The 18192-nt window shown below is 33.3% G+C and overlaps 1 long non-coding RNA gene and 1 other non-coding gene across 2 annotated transcripts; both read right to left on the bottom strand.

The window, feature by feature from the left end:
* Positions 1 to 1668: 1668 nt before the first annotated feature.
* Trnas-aga (transfer RNA serine (anticodon AGA)) lies at positions 1669 to 1743 on the bottom strand. The gene has a single exon. It is a non-coding gene; the product is annotated as a tRNA-Ser (tRNA).
* A 10007-nt stretch (positions 1744 to 11750) lies between these two features.
* LOC117684603 (uncharacterized) lies at positions 11751 to 14643 on the bottom strand. The gene is made up of 3 exons (XR_010707527.1): positions 14426 to 14643; positions 13753 to 13911; positions 11751 to 12348 (listed from the first exon to the last, which is right to left on the bottom strand). It is a non-coding gene; the product is annotated as an uncharacterized lncRNA (long non-coding RNA).
* Positions 14644 to 18192: the final 3549 nt, after the last annotated feature.

Genomic DNA, 18192 nt, shown 5'->3' with positions numbered 1-18192 from the left:
TGTCAATTAATAAAAATTGAATCATTTCCATGGCATTAATGAATGTTAAAAAGGTGAGGTACATTCTTGAGAATATTATTGATCAAACTTGTTTAAACAGTTATAAATCTATATAAATTAATACACACAGTTGTACATGTTCCTTTTACCTACACAATTAAGGTTTACCTGATCTGGTTTGTTTGAAACTTGATAGGTTGGCACCTGTCCCTGTATTTAATGAATCTGTAGTTTTCTTGTAGAAATGATATCCTCTAGAAGAATAAAGAGTTTCAGACTTACAAAATTTATTCAGTCATGTTAAATTATTATATTTGTCATTAAATTTTTTTTTTAATGATAAACATGGTGATAACAGTAGTTTTCACATCCCTGCCACACATTTTAAACAAATAGTCCATTGAAATATTCGGAGCATATAAATATTTTTAAATTGTTTGCATTATTTAATTGTTTTGTATCTTACCACTATTATTAGTTTTTCATTTCACTCCTGCATGTTTTCTTAAAAAAATGTGATACATTAACGTGTTATACTTTAAAGAAATTTATTTAAAACCACTGAATTCTTTGAGAAAATATGGGAAATTGTTACAAAACTTAGACATCAATACTCTATAATGAAACTGCATTTAGTTTGTTTAATGTATTCAGTAAGAATATATTTAGCATTGATAGCCTATTTACCACAGAAATGGGTTTCAAAACACTAAATCTTCACATTCATAATATCGTCTGTTTTACTTTTACAAAAGTTGTATCTCGATTCCGATCGTTTTTTCTGTGACGCTAAATTGCTACAAGAGACACAGCATAGTAATGACATTCATTAAAAGGTTTCAATGATAAAGATTAAAATTCTCGTAATTCACATAATTATAGATAAAAAATCTCGGTATTTTAATACACATAAGTTCCTGCAAAATGTGATGGCACTTGGTCAAGGTCTTCCACACAGTTGTTTATTTTTATTAAAGTTTATATTATAAATGTTTATTTTATAAATGTTTTTCTGATTCCTGGTGGTTATTTAAAACGACCATTATATAATTATATTGGTGATTTATTTTTATGAAAAACTGAAACCTATCGATTTATAAAAAAAACCTTTATCATGTAACATAAATAAAAAGGAAACATCTAAAAAAAATCAACGTAATTAAGCAGGCCGAGTTGGATTTTTTTTGCGTAAAAACTACAACACCAAAACTTCAGAATTTAACATTCTGCAATATACACCAACCTTAGTGTACCTGCAAATATCCAGGAAAATCTACCATCTGATTTTATTTAGGAGCCCTCTTACGTAGATTGGTACAAAGAATCCATTTATTAAAAGATTAGGAAAATTAACCACAAGGAGAGAATATTTTTTTTTTTTAATTTCAAAAGCTTACATTTTCTACTTTTTATTTTGTAACGGGATGGGAGAAATAATGACCGACCAGACCGGGATTCGAACCCGGGCCCCCTGAATCTCTAGTCAGGTGCTCTACCAACTGAGGTATCTGGCGCCGGTATTCGAACCGGTCTGACCGTCACATTCCTCCCCCCTTAAATGATCTTCGTCCCCGAAGATCACCACAGGCTCTTCCCCTGGCAGGAGTTAACCTGTCAGTTCCAGGGGTTGGTCACGGCACCAAATGTAACGGGATGGGAGAAATAATGACGGACCAGACCGGGATTCGAACCCGGGCCCCCTGAATCTCTAGTCAGGTGCTCTACCAACTGAGCTATCTGGCGCCGGTATTCGAACCGGTCTGACCGTCACATTCCTCCCCCCTTAAATGATCTTCGTCCCCTGGCTCCTCCCCTGGCAGGAGTTAACCTGTCAGTTCCAGGGGTTAGTCACGGCACCAAATGTAACGGGATGGGAGAAATAATGACGGACCAGACTGGGTTTCGAACCCGGGCCCCCTGAATCTCTAGTCAGGTGCTCTACCAACTGAGCTATCTGGCGCCGGTATTCGAACCGGTCTGACCGTCACAATTTTATGTCAATTCTTCTAGAAAGCTTCATTTTATCATTGAACCATAAAATCACGACGAAAACCCCACTTCCCCCATCAAATGACGCCACGGAAAAATTCAGAACGAAATTTTATTTATATATGTGTAATTTGCTTATTGTGTTCCAATTTCCAGAAATCAAAATACATATCCAAAATATCAAAATAATTCCTGAAACGGTGCAAATACATCGACTTTTACAGGAATCCGCAAAAGCAACTACATGTACTAGTATAAAGTTGGCCATTTAAATCTTTTCACTGCTGGATCCTCTGAATATTTCGTCCTCTATATCTTAAATAAATCTTTTTTTAATCCAAAAACACTTTCTTGTCGATCTGGTTCTTTGAACACAAATTTCCCGTGTATTATAAATGAAATAAAAAGGTTTTGTTGTTCGTTGTTAAAGGTCCATTCAAATACATTTGTTTGTCATGGAATAAATTAATGTATTGTAGTTCATGAACACAATTTTCTCGCCTCCTGTGGAACACAAAGTTAAAAACAAGATTTATTTTAGACAGTCAGGAACACATCGTATTTAATTTCAATAAAACACTAGCTGTCTTAAGATAATAATTAGGGTCTCTTATACATTTTAACATTTTTAATTTTTTAAATAAACAATAACTCTCTTATTATTAATGATTTGAAGAAAAAATCGTTCCAAGTTATTCAAAATGATATATTTGAAGAACATTTTACGTATATTCTTAGCGTGACCTTGACCTGTGTCCTGGATAAATCATACTGTGCGTCCCATATGAAAAATTCTGACCCCTGCATGCAAGATAAATTAAATTATGTCAACAAAATAAGCTTGCATGTTGACATAATTTATATTGCATGTAGGGGCAGAACTATGCCACCAAAGAAAAGGGATGGACAACAATCTAGGGTTGAAGAAAACTCATTTCACTGTCTACTTTTACAGACGGTTAAATAATACAGAGTTTTTTCATATGTAAACTGTTAAAGACTTCATGTCACTATAGATATCAATGTCCGATGAGTATTGTTTACAAGATCTTCATCCACATGTCAATGAATTCAGATACAAAGGAGACATTAGTAGGAGTGTGAGGACATTGAACATGACCCGTTCATAAAGCAATCCTTTTCAAAACACGTGCATTTTTCTGTAGTTTGTTTGACAGAGACGGTACTAAAAATCAAGGATACACGATTATTAATTGACTTTCATCACTTATGTAATTTAATGCACTCTCATTACACATCCTATGCCTAGATAAATCAATCAGTCTACCAAAATTATCGTCGGATGCTCAACATGATGATGTAGGATGAACGGCCAAATTTCATCTCATGCCTTGTTGTAAAATGTGAACAAATTTAGGGTTAAATAACTGCCTACAGTTTTAGAGACCTTGGCCAAAGCTGACATTGAATACCCCTGGATGTGTCCTTCCTGTATTCAGCGTTCGCTAGCTCTCCTGGCCAAAATTTGTAAAGGCATAAACACAGTTTGGAAATATAGCATCATCCCTGGTTACCCCTACAGCCAAAATCTGAGGACGGAAAACGATAGCTTAACGAGTCCCTGTAAATGTTTTTGTCTGAAGCTTACCTCAAAGATAACTTATATAAGGAGATACAGTTAACATTGTTGAATGGGGTATATTTTATACTTGTAATCCTTACTTTAGGTTTATTTTAGGAACACAATATCTTTACCAGTCCCTGCAAATCTTTTTGTTTGAAGCTTACCTCTGAGATGACTTATAGATAATGGGATACAGTTATCATAGTTGACTGGTGTCATTTGCCATACCAGTAATACTTACTTTGTGTATATTTAAGAAATAAGAACCATTCTCTGAATATTATGAGGTGAACATTATGAAGTAGCGTTACAATTGGGCGTTGTACCAAGAATAACAATACTAATGGTTCGAATTTTATACTCTGTATTAAAACGAAAACCCTGAAATATACAATAAGAGTATGCCTTATAATATGCATAACATGATAATGATATAAATAATTTATACACAATAATTATACGGTGTTCATAATTATATGAGTTATCGCTCTTACATAAACAAATACTCAATCCATGTAATTTCTAAACATTCATATGCAACATTACTAAATCATATATTTATACATTTAGAGATCGATATATCATATATATGCATCTCCATAAAAACAACAATTTATAGATATATTTAGGTAACAAAATATTATAATACCTGATTGTGGATCAGGGTCCACTCCAAACAATAATGACAAATGCTGTTAACCAAGTCGGGATCCTGTTAAACATTTATATTATGCGTATAGAACATTTTTTTTATAATCTTTTTAATAAAAAGTATTTTTGATAAAATTCCAACAAATAATAATTTCTACGGAATTGAATTTACCCTTTGTGGACTTAACTATGTTGGTGAAACCAAAGGTTCACTGAACAAACGAATATCAGGTCATAGATTTCAAATCAATTGCGGCGGTCAGCAGCTTTTACTGTAAACGTATTACATTTGGCTGTGTATTATATTGAGCGCTTTTGGCGGAATGCGGCTTCCGCTAAATCAAGTACATCGCTAAATGTCTTGCATATATGTATACGAATAGTCACATTCAGGAATACGCTAATTCAAATCTACGCCAACTTATTCAAAAACTATTTTTCGCCAAATATCGTACACGCCAAATTTAATACGTTTACAGTATACAAACATTTTAATTCCCCTGATCATTCTATTTTGTCTATGTAGTTAGAATTCCATAAAATATTTACCATCATAACAATAGCCTATCACTGAGTACGCCATTCCGTAGACAAGAAGAAGAACTTTGGATAAGAAAACTAGGTACGGCCTTTCCGTATGGATGCAACGATAATGTGTTGGGAATCTTTCAATTCCTCAGCGTAAAAATGTTAATGTAATGAGATTTTTAACAATACCAAGAGACGTACGTAGAGGAAGTCATGGACATCGGTCTTATAACAAACCAATTATACACGATGTTTCCTTTGATTCATTATTAGCTTGTGTAAATAAACATTTGGGTCTCCATTACATTCGCATCAAACTTTACTCTGTCCCTTTGAAAGAGTTAAACAATGTTCTCGAAAAAGTCAAGGAAAAACCGCTTATTGACTTTTCTACACCGGAATACAGACTCGAATCCATGATTATGGATATTGCTTATCATCGGCTTTTTAAACCTACAAAAAACAGAAAATACTGCTCATGCACCAGGTTATTTTTTCAAACTGCAGTATGCCAACAAGGGAATCAATGCCGTTAATACTAACAATATTCTTAATCCTGCATTCCGCCATATTTCAAGTTAAAGTCAACCCCTTGTATTTCCTAAAATTATACTTCAACCCTTCAATTAAAACCAAACTCTACAAGACCTTAATATTAAACATCTAAATGATAATCCTCCAACGTGCTCATGTTCCTCCTCACCCTACAACTATAGCCCTGCCGGACTTGTCATTGCTGGGGATGTTAATCTAGTTAACAACGAAGACCTAAATCACTAATCATGAAAGGATCAAAATTTAGGGAATCTAGATCCTTCACATGGCGTCATATCATGAATTGTGTTGAAGATTACGCCAAACGATGGGCAAAATCGGAAAAAGAAGACATTGATACCTTGTCAGAGTGGGATAAGGCATCAGATGTACATTGAAATCCCGTATTAAACGATTGAGAGATCAAATGAAAACCATCTAGCCCTCTGTTTTCAATAAAAGAGAAGTGAGAAAAGAACTAGAAAGATTGGACGATCAGTATGTACTGGAACCTGCTGATAAGGCAAGTAACAACATTGTCTTTGTTTGTAAGGCACATTATATAAAATGTATTTTTAAAGAACTAGGTTTTGATCCTACACATGGTAATCCTATTTACACCCATAGCAGTCTTTCCAAGCAGGACATACTTCAAAATCATAAATCAGTTATGGATATCTTTAATATCCCCAATAAAACAAAATGAATTTGATTGACCTTATTTGTACTGGATTCCAAAGCTTCACAAAAGTCCCTACAGACAGAGATATATAGCAGGTTCCAGTAAATGATCTACCAAACCTCTCTCTTTACTCCTTACTAAAATTCTTACAGTAGTGAACGAAAAACTTCAAGAGTACTGTAAAACAATATACTCCAGAAGCGGTGTTAATCAGATGTAGATACTAAAAAACTCTAAAGAATTATTAAAAACATTTAGGTCACAAAATCTTATTAAAAAGATGCTGGATTTTCTGATAGACAACATATATGTAGTTGTTGGAAATCAAGTCTTCCAACAATCTGTTGAAATTCCCATGGGTACAAATTGTGCCCCATTGTTAGCAGACCCATTTTTGTATTCTTATGAAGCAGGATTTATTAAAAAACTTTTACGTGGAAAAAATAAATCACTCGCTGTGGCCTTCAACTCAACATTCAGGTATATCGACGACGTATTGTCAATTAACAATTGCTATTTCCATAATAACGTCGACTCGATATATCCCAGTGGATACCACTGAGTCTGCGTCATCTGTTTTATACAGTGAGGTCGCCTTTAACGAATCACTAGCAGGCACGTAGCATCGTTTTTGAAAGTGGGGGGGGGGGCCAGACCCATCCAAAAAATCTTGACAAGCAAAAAAAGGGAAATTTAAAGTTTTCCAAAAATCTTCAAAATCCTAATCCGTGGGGGGGGGGGGGGGGGGGGGGGGGGGGGGGGACTCAGCTCAAAAAAAAAAGTTCTTCTTCCCTACCAAAATTTTTTTCCCCTCCAAATCATGAAATTCCTAATCCGTGGGGGTACTTGACTCATAACATCATATATTTCTTTCCCAACAACCAATGATTTAACAAAAATTATCGCTGTATTTTGATGAACGATGTTTTCTCCTTTAGCGGATCATTTTCTCCATTACCGAATCACGTGATATACAGCTGATTATTTTTTGTTAGGGACAGTGTCGAACTATTTTTTTTAAAAGTTTTATATGCTTTAAAGCATGGATAAGAAACATGGAAAGGCTTTTTGATCCTGTATACTAAACAATATATTTTTCAATGTCTGTACAACAAAAAAGTTCCAATATTTGCAGGTCTACTATGTCACTTAAACTTTAGATATGAAATAGAAAAATGTGTTGCTATAAGAAACTCTTCTTATGATAAACATAATGATAGATGGTTTGAATGGAAAAATCTTTTTTTTAATATTTAACTTCAAGAGCTTTATTCATTTCAGTTTATGCAAAATTGTATCAACTTGAATAGTTTTCAAAAATTATGAGATCATGACTTGTATGTATGTGTGTATGAATGTGTTATATGTACAGTGTATTATAAAATGAAAAACTGCAAATAAAAAAAAAAAAAAAAAAAAAACATGGAAAGGCTAATGTTTTTTTTTCATTTTGAGTTAAGTGTTCATTCTATTGAAACCGACAATTCATGAAAAAATAACAATGAATTCAATGGTAAAAAAATGACTGCATGATTTGTAAACTTTGATCATTTAGTTTTAAGTCATTGTAAGTCATCAATATTGTTAATTTTATGAGATACGTGTATACATATGAACATCTTTTCATGAAATTACAAAGAAATATACAACGGCATGTAAATGGATCGAGAAAAATCGAAATACAACATGTACGAGGGTTTGCCGCCCAAAATGGCATAGACAAGTGACGTTATTCAGTTCATAGAACTCACAGAATGATGAAGTTTGTGTCGCAACGGGTTTAAGTTATTTGCATTGAAATTATGTGTCGACATTGATTGTATCAGATTGGGGTTTTATAACATAAATGTACCACATCATAAATTTTTAATGCGGCGCAACGACACTTAAAAAATAAATAAATAAACATAGAGACTTGAAGAATATCGTGAGGAAAATAACTCATCGAATAAAAAAATTAAAAAAAGAAGAAGAAAAAATGAATTTATATATCTGCATTTTTTTTTTTATTTATTCAAAAAAAACTTAGCCATTCCGAATTTTTTAAAGATTTTTTTAGCATACGTTAGAAAGGTTGAAGTTTGAATATATACACACGGTAACTAATTATAAAAAAGGTTTTAAAAGATCTAGAAGCATTTCCAAGGGCGATTTTAAAGTAAACAAATCAAAATACACAAAATTGCCTAGAAATGTGTTTAGGGATTGTATCATTAAGCAACAAACCCCCCCCCCCCCCCCCCAAAAAAAAAAAAAAAAAAAAAAAAAAAAACAGGACCCAGTATTGACATACAGCAATAAAAAACGAAGAAACCTCCACCGATAGAAATGGAAGAACAAATACCGGGAAAACAGACGTTTTGAATCGGCGATCATTTGTACTATAAAATATTTTAAAACAAATCTAGAAATGTATAGTGAATGACTGAATGTGCAAACTGGATGTGTGTTCAAGGAAAATAAATATTTTCCATGTATGGAATCAGTGATCGTTTGTACTTACGAAATATTTTTAAAACAAAAATAAAAAGTATAGTGAATCTGCAAACTGGATCCATGTTCAAGGAAAATAATATTTTTAGGAAATAAACTACTAAATGACATCGAATACGAATAGCTTTAATTTGTAAGGCATGGGTTTTTAAATCAATAAATATCCGTATTATTACAGGGAATTGGGGAAACCAAAATATGGTTGAAATCATAATCGAATGGAAAAATGTTCTAGAAAATGGGAATGAGATGTGTTTTTAAAATCTTTTATTGTTGTTTCTGGGTTTTTTTATTGCAGCAGATGTGCAAATAATCGTAGCGGTATGAATTAATTTGGACATAATCCATCCATGATCCCCGCATCTCGGTGATTCGCTATTGGAACCCTGACTACCCACAACATTATAGCTAATATAATTATTCTCTGATTAAGAAAAGGTTTGACGCTTTCAGTGCTTGTAGACAGATAATTTTATTAAACATCTGTACCAAATATGCTTACATACAATGAGCCGTTCACATCAGAGCTCAACCGAAAAGTGAAAGTAGTCAGCTGCACGCATGCTTTTTGTCTGCGTCTTCAAAAAGCTTGTTCATGTTTGTTTAGAAATTACGACATAAAACGAGATAAAATTTACTAATTTCATGATAAATTATTAAAACAAGAATAACTCTACATGACAGGATATGTTAAGTATTGAACCTTTAATAGAAAAATACAGAATTGTTTATCTGAAAGTGATTCGTTAACGGAGACGATTCGTTAAAGGCAACCTCACTGTATTTGGATATTTTACTGGAAATGGACGTTGACGGTAACCTAACAACAAAACTTTTTGATATACGCGATGACTTCAATTTTTCTATATTCAACTTTCCTTACTTATTTAGCAATACACCTTCATCACCTGTATATGGTGTTTTTGTCTCTGAGTTAATTCGATACGCAAGGGCTTGCTCTTTGTATGAACAGTTTCTATGGCGAAGCAAGCTACTGACAAACAATAATAAAATGATAAAACAGTACTATCAACAGTCTCGTTTGAAGTCATATTTTCTTTAGTTTTCAGGTCAATACAACTACCTTTTCAGCAAACAAATCTTCCACTGGGTCGCATGCTGACTGACATTTTTCATACTAATTGTTAGACCATAATTAAACACCTAATTGTCTACGGACTTTATCGTTTTTTTCGATTACGACAAAAAGCACATGGCGGGTGTGATTGGTCAGCTGAGGATGTTCACTCCCCCTAGGCACCTGATCCTACCTCCAAAATAATGGATGTACGTGTTAGCTCAAGAATTGTATTTTGACAATCACAAACAAACCATCAACGTTTCGGGTTTTTTTTCCCCTTTTTTGACATTAACCTTGATAATGACATGCTCAATTGTGACAAGGAGCACACAGCGGGTGCGACCGGTCAGCAGAGGATGCTCACTCCTCCTAGGTTCTTAATCCTACCTTTATCTTTTTGGAGGTCCGTGTGCTCTGCTTTGAATGTGTATTTCGTTTAATGATTTTTGAGATGGTTGACAGTTTGTTATTGTCTTTTTTTTATTTCATTATCTGCTTTTAAACTTTGCATTCTCACTGAATAGGGTTTATGTAAAAACTATAGGCAATTAAAAATATTACGCTATTTAATTAGAGTTTAACTGTGAATTAAGAAGTAAAAGAACTTACAGTATGAGGTCATGTCAGAAGTCGTATTGAGTTGTATCTCTCACACATATAATGTCCACCTCTCCTGAGCTCGACAGAAAACTACCTGCTAAGCACCGCGGGAAAATTTTCCAGAACCAGAATTAAATATAGAACTGACCATTTGCTATTTTTAACTTTAAGGAATAACAGGTATAACACAACTTTTTAATATGAATGATTTTATTATTGTAATGATTAACGTAAATGTGTATAGCTAAAATAAAAAATGCCTATAATAATAGTATGTACAAAATTCAACACTATCACAATTATGGCTTGAAGGGCTATATGATAGATTGGATCACGCCACATCCTAATGCCTCACAATACTCAAAGAATGAATTTTTATTACTTATTCATGTATTTAAATGATTTTTGGCAATTGTACGATCAAATATTATACCACATTGACATTTTTACGTTATTTTTATTTTATATAAGCAAACCCTGCTTACAACGCTAAAGAATACGTCATTTGCGTTATTTATGAAAATATTGAACTATACATTACAAATTTAATTTGAATCGTTATCACAGACAAAGACGCTGAAAAATGTAGATACAAACCTTTAAATGCTTCTTTGGTGAGATCAATTAAGTTAGCGTTTCTAACAAAAACAAGATGCTTTTTATGCAACATTATACGTTACAATTGTGAATTCAGCCAACTTAAAAAAAAAGAAAACCCTGATTTTAACATGATTAAAATTATCAACATCAGTAAAAAGGTCCATAACTATGTATAAAATCGTATATTATGAACCCCTTGATATTATCCTCTCAAAAAATTCTTTTGAAACGAAAATTAGAAGTTTGATTTTTTTTAATTTGCAAAACTAAAAAAAAAAGAAAAGAATAAAATGGGTATCTTTCCAGCATAACGTTCATTTATCCAAATTCTTGGTTTTTCATTGTAAAATTCCATTTATGCATACCTGTTAACCCTCCCGCATTGCGCGGGAGACTCCCGCAAAACGGCCTAAAAATCTAAGATCACCCGCATCCAACCTATCTCCCGCAGTCGTATTTGTCTTCCCCATACCCCCCCCCCCCCCCTCAATTCTGAATCTTTACATGCAAATTTCAACAACCACTGCGGGTTTTTGACTGATTTTGAGCTCAAAAAGCTGCTGTGTAGCTTGAATATATGAAAATCCATCCAAGTACTGTCTACCGTGATCATAGTATGACATGTTATAGTCCAGTTTACTTTTTACGATTACTTCCGGTTTTGACTTAAATCAGTTACGTATTAGTTATGCATAGGCCTTATAAAAAAGTTAAGTGAAAGCTTAAAACATCTTGATTTTACTCTGTAACACCAAAGAAAACAACACACAGCCAGTGGTGTCACTTAACAGGTGCACAGGTAAAGCATCCAAGCCACGTGCAGTGAGTCGTGACTAATTCTGTCTGGCTAGCACGGTCGGTAAAAATCAAAGTTTGGAACACTGAGAGTTTGGAACACTGAGTGTTTATACAAGCTACCAATAAAAGTGAAGCTCGAGGAAAAAGTGTAAAAGCATTTCACAAGAGTTTTTAAAGTTTATAGTACCGGTACTATGAATTACAGGGATGCTATCTATCCTATATATAAGGCAAAAAATAATTTTCATGAATATTATTTATTGGTATTTTCTAAACTGGGTTTTACTGCAAATTCAAAATACGCAAAATAAATTTTCTGTGTTTACCCTAGATGTCAGCATGCAGCGATGGTTCAATACTGAACAATAAGAAGACTTAATATAAAAAGTGGCACTTTTGACTTCTTGTATTGTACCATGCAAACAAAATAATAGTTTTCTGAACATGTACAGCAACACAAGTTGTAATTGCACACTGGTAGTCATAGAAATAATAAAATTTAAAATGATTGCAAATGCATTTATTACAATGGTAAAATAAGGTATCTAACAGTATTTTTAATATATATTTGCATTTCACACGAAAAAAAACTTCGTTTACGCAAAATCTCCCCCTTAGCCAAGTTGGTAAGGGGGAGATTCTCCCACATAGCAGCTTTGAAAGGTTAACAGGTATGTTATTCCAAGGAATGATTATAAAAAGAGAACGTTGCTACGAGGTTGTTGTAGGCGTTGCTTTGACACCAATCAGCACCGTAACCAAAGGAAACATATCTGTCATAGTGATGTACTACGTCCATCTTTCCATCTGTAGAAAAAAGAAGTTAAAGTTGATGAAAAAATAAACAAGATATGTTTGTAAATCTTAAATAAATTCCCTTTTTACAACTAATTGACAAGCCTTTATTAGCAATCCTGAAGACATTTGCCCTAAATGATATTAAACCATGCCATTTATGACTGTCAAAAAGGTGTATCTAAAGATATTGGTGAGATATTGGTCAAGCAATGTAAATAAAAGATTTCTCGATTTGTTGTGACCAAATAAATATTCTGAATATATACTGACAAACAGTAGATAATCAATCTGCCCTTTGATTCAAACTAAACATCAATAATGTTTTGAATTTCCTCCAAAAGCGACACAACCAATAGCAGAATTATGGACATTTTCAGTTTTTATATTTTTTTGATTTTCTTTATTGTATATTTACTTTCTTTGGAAAGTACCTTCAAATACTACTAATAACAGGTGTGTTATTACCTGCGGTATGTTTATTGACCACCACATGGTAACCTATGTACAAAGTGACAGTTAGGATATAAACTACAGGCATGTTATTAACCTGAATCATCCACCACATGGTAACCATTGTACATCGTGGCTATGAGATCACTTATTCCAGGTGTCTTATTACCTGAGATATGTTCAGTGTCCGCCACATGGTAAACATTGTACATTGTGGCCGTCATATCACTAATTACAGGTGTGTTATTACCTGAGGTGTGCTTAGTGTCCACCACTTTATTTTGTGTTGCACCGTGTTGAAAAACGAACGAAAAAATATATATATCAAAATGTTTATCTTTATAGACCAAATATTGTCAATTAAACGATTTTTTTTTCTCAAACAATGTGAGCTTATCAGTATTGTTAACATGAAGGATATTAATTCATATATGAAGTATAAATGTACATTTTTTATGGAGATAAATATATATGTTTGTAATATTTTCTATGTTGTAAACTACAACCAATGAGAAAAAATAAATTGTTCAACCATATGGTAACTTTTGTACACTGTGGCCAGCAGAACACTAGTTACAGGTTTATTATGACATAAAATATGTATACTTTCCCCACCATCATAGCTATTGTACATAGTGGCCACATTATGTATAGTGTACACCACATCATAGCTCTTGTACATAGTGGCCACCATGACACTAATTACAAAAGTATTATTTTCTGAAATATGTTCAGTGTCCACCACATGGTAACCATTGTACATTGTGGCCGTCATATCACTAATTACAGGTGTGTTATTACCTGAGATATGTTCAGTGTCCACCACATGGTAACCATTGTACATAGTGGCCGTCATAACACTAATTACAGGTGTGTTATTACCTGAGATATGTTCAGTGTCCACCACATGGTAACCATTGTACATTGTGGCCCTCATGACACTAATTACAGGTGTATTATTACTTGAGATATATTTTGTGTCCACCACATGGTAACCATTGTACATCGTGGCTGTGTGTGACCAGGGTGCCAATTGACCCTACAGATGTCCCGCCTAAATGTGTGTCTGCCAGTGGATGCTTCATGTGTCTGCAGTTCCACGCAAGGAGGTGCTCATCATAGCTACAACACAAACAAACTTCTATATATTAACATGTCTCATCAACAATGCATGCAGTCTTATGTTTGAATTGTTGCTAAAAAGGAGAGAGAAAACTATTTGTAGACATTTAAATGATAATTTGTGATACACATATTTAGGACATAAAAAACATTTTATTTATGTATATATTTATAATGTATAAAGGATAATTATTTCCTTCCTGTATAAAATGGATGGTCTCTGACTGGACAATACTAAATACTGCACATGCCCATCTCATGTCTTCATATTAGCAAAATATTGACATTAAAATCAGTAACATTATAATAGACATAATTTTTCTGTTTGTTTCAAAATTAAATACAAATTTTCCTTAAATGGATTTTTATTTTTACCAAATTTGCAAAATTACAAAACTTACTGTGTCATACATGTATTTATTAAAACTAGTATATGTAAATCATTAAATTATTTTGCTGATATCTGCATGTAGTGTAGTATGTTCCTTCATAGCTAGGTTATTAAGAGACCTACCTTTTACTGAAGAGTATTAGTGAAGAAGACTTTTTCATATTCTAGCCCATTAGTTAACATCAAACCTACAAATTTATATATTAAGGTTTCTTATGTAATGGTATTGAACAAAACATACACAGCAGAATAATCGGTTAATGTACAATATCTTAGATTCAAAACAGTAAATATGCAACTCCATGCTAATCAAGAAGGTTGATATCTTGACAAGAACAATTTAAGACAGATAAAAACAGATGTATGCATAAATTGTGACCAATCACATCTTTTCTGTACGTTGAAAATACAAAATATATCAACAAAGGTAAACTTTCTACATGTAAAACTTATCACTTTCTTCTACGTTGCAAACAGATCAACAATAGGAACATTTTACAATTGCTAGACCATGGTGTACATTTGAATTATTTCCATGGCATTGATGTATTCTTAAAAGGTGTAATACATTCTCAAAAAGAATATATTAACCATATAAATCATGTTTTCTATCCGTAATACACGCTGTTTATTGATTCCTGACATGTACACACAGATATACCTGATCTGATTCAGATGAAACTTGGTAGGTTGGCTTCTGGCACTGCATTTACAAATGTACTTGGAGTGTACATGTACTTGAAATGGGCATTTCAAATTTGAATCATCAGACAAATAGACATTTATGGTTGCAAAAGAAAGTCAAAACTCAATATTAAATATTCACATTAAGTGTATTTTTTTCGTTAAAATAAAATATAAAAAATGTAATATTAAGTTTGATTCAATGCAAAAAACTGAAACACACCGAATATAATACATGTTCATGTAGTGTAGACTTATTAACTTGGATGAGGATTATGACCTTACTTTCAATCTTCTTATTGAAGATATGGACATTTGAAATCCTTGACTCCAACTATGACATTGACATTGCTTAATGATATATCAGAAAGCCAAAGCTTAAATATAGGCTAAAATCAAATAGTACATGAAACTTCTGATTCGTCTGACCAACTCAAAACAAAAATTTCATTACAGTAACTTTTCATATGAGTGTACATGTTATTGATAAACTTTTAACAAGTTAAAACTACAAAATAAGAATTAAAATAAACATTTAAATATCAATGAAATCTTAAACAACCCATTTTAAACAAAGAATTAAAACTACACAAATGACATAATATGTAGGTCTTTTGACTCTAGACCAAAAAAACCTTAGTATGATGTTTACGAGGCATTCAAATTTTCCAAGGTAAATTGTTTTTGCAGCGTTTGACATTTGCATAAAATCATTAAGGAGTCAAGATTTGTTGCATTATTTACACAATCAAACACTAAACTCCGAAAGTCATACAATGTCAGGACCGTCCAGCAGAAAATGCTCATTCCTTCATGGCACCTGATCCTACCTCTAATTTTTGTAGAGGTCCATGTTTGCTCTGCTCCTGTTTTGCATTTTTTCTTTCGACTTTGGAACACTGTTTATTATCACCGCATTTCATTTCTAAAATACAATTCATACTTTTAAAATTAAAACATAAAGGGTTTGGTTGCAAATGGTAAAACATCTCTTACACTTCTACTCTGCAGCCACTCCCAAAAGCAAAGGTGATGATGAGTCTTTGTATCACAAAAACACAGTTATTTTTTACAAATCCCATCACCAAGACTCAATGTGTTTCATTATTGATCTCACTATATCTCACATGATCTCCTTGATCTTGCGCTCGTCCTTTTTGAGTGCCCTCTCCTGGATGTCTAACTCGATCATCTCCTCTATAGATTTATTGTTTTTGTGATCCCCATCACCCAGACCTTATATTTTATTACAAATCTCACTATATCTCACCTGAACTCCTTGAACTCGTGCTTGGCCTCCTTAAATAAACTTTTCTTATTCTCTAATTTTATCTTTTATTCTATAGATTTGTCAATTTTGTGTTTACCCATTACAAGGACTCAATATACTATTACTGATTTTCCTATATCTCACCTGATCTCCTTGATCTCGCGCTCGGCCTCCTTGAGTGCCCTCTCCTGGATCTCTACCTCGACTATCTCCTCTATGGATTTGTTCACCCATCACCCAGACCCACTACTTGCCGTTCTTGCCCAACAGGAAGTCCATGTTCTTTCCACCTCCTCAACAAATAGAACGCATTAGTAACAAAACTATGATGAAATAAATTGGAAAATTGACCAGAATAAAACATACATATATGGCATCTAGAATACCATAGCCACCTTAAACAAATCCAAAAAAGACGCACAAATACACAGAGAACTTGGAAGAAAGCTACCATCTGTAAATGTTCCTTGAACTTCAGCTCTGACATATAGATGAACTTTTAAGTGACTTGATTGTTTAGATCAATTACGGGGCATGAAGTTGTCTCCCTTCAAATACCTAACTGAAAGGAAGTTTGTATCTGCAATTGCTCCACAGTCCACATCATGTCTATAAAAAAGCGGACAAATGAATTAATCTTTAAGCGGTGCTGTGTCTAAAAACCACAAGCCATCATTTGGATTATATAAAACCGGGAAAGCATTATAGATTGTGGTAGCTCAATTTTCATTCAGTTTTAATGGCACCCTTTCACCATCAATTGTAACGCAAAACTCTTGTGAAACATAATCTTCCTTCATTTATCATAGCTATACTTGAACATTTAGAAATGATGACCTTTTTGAACCTTTAAAACATTATAAATCCTACAAAACTGGCTATCTTGACTGAAATAAGATATTGCTAGGTCGACTGAAATGAGGTTTTTGTAAGCTCCTGACCAAAATTATGATATTTTTTGCTTTATCAGATAGCTTTCCTTTCTATATTAAATTTTACTTAATAATTAATTCTTATCAATACAGATATATATTTTCCTGAGTATCGTTAGAGAGTTCATTAAGATAGATTGCTATGAGTTCTCCAATCAGCCACTAATTACTTGCACATACACACTTAAAGCATTAATTATCTGTAAGAACATTGATGGTCTAAAATCAGGAAGTACTGACGTTAGTGAAATCAGTTTAATTAAATGAGAGTTACACTGTGACACTCAGACCAAGGTGTTAAAGTCAATACCTTGACCCCGGGGAACCGCCACATTAACCTGTAATTAGGGCAGGAAACCATTAAAACAGACCACCCTCTCTGTTAGGGTGGAAAGAAATACTCGAAGTTTATCATCAACATATCTCACAATTTCTTCATTTGAAATCTTTAGAATAGTATGATGACATACTTAGAGCATTGGTTTGTACCGAAACAATAAAACAGTAATTTCAGTAATTAACAACAGTATAACAACCTGGATAACATTACAACATATAGCATACAACCGTTATGTTACAGCATACCTTTCTTGGGTTTCCTTGGAATCCGGTCATCTTGATTCTTCTTCTCAAACTCATTGTACCTCCGGACTTGTTCCTGGGTAAAAAGACAGGAAAACATTTGTAAGATTCAATCAACTCACATTATAGGGCATGGTTTATCAAGATTTATGTGAACACACAGAGCTCGCGTTAAATAAAAGTCTTTGTATTTATAATCAGACTGAAAAAAAACCAATGAAACACTTTGAACTGTTAGATGAAAGAAAATTACTTCAGCTTATCAGAAAGAACCAAGTTTCAGTGAACACATACTAGTTACCTCACAACCCTTGTTCACATTTGTTTGAAACAATAAAAAAGAAAACACATGAAGCTAAATCTGCACCTATTAGTAAATCAGTTTTAGTGATATACGGAGCCATAGCTTCCTCCTCCCTTAC

The sequence above is a fragment of the Magallana gigas genome, chromosome 7 (genome assembly GCF_963853765.1).
Source record: "Magallana gigas chromosome 7, xbMagGiga1.1, whole genome shotgun sequence".
Classification (NCBI taxonomy): Eukaryota; Metazoa; Mollusca; class Bivalvia; order Ostreida; family Ostreidae; genus Magallana; species Magallana gigas.
The sequence above is the reverse complement of the archived record's forward strand: the minus strand, read 5'-3'. Positions and strand labels throughout refer to the sequence as shown.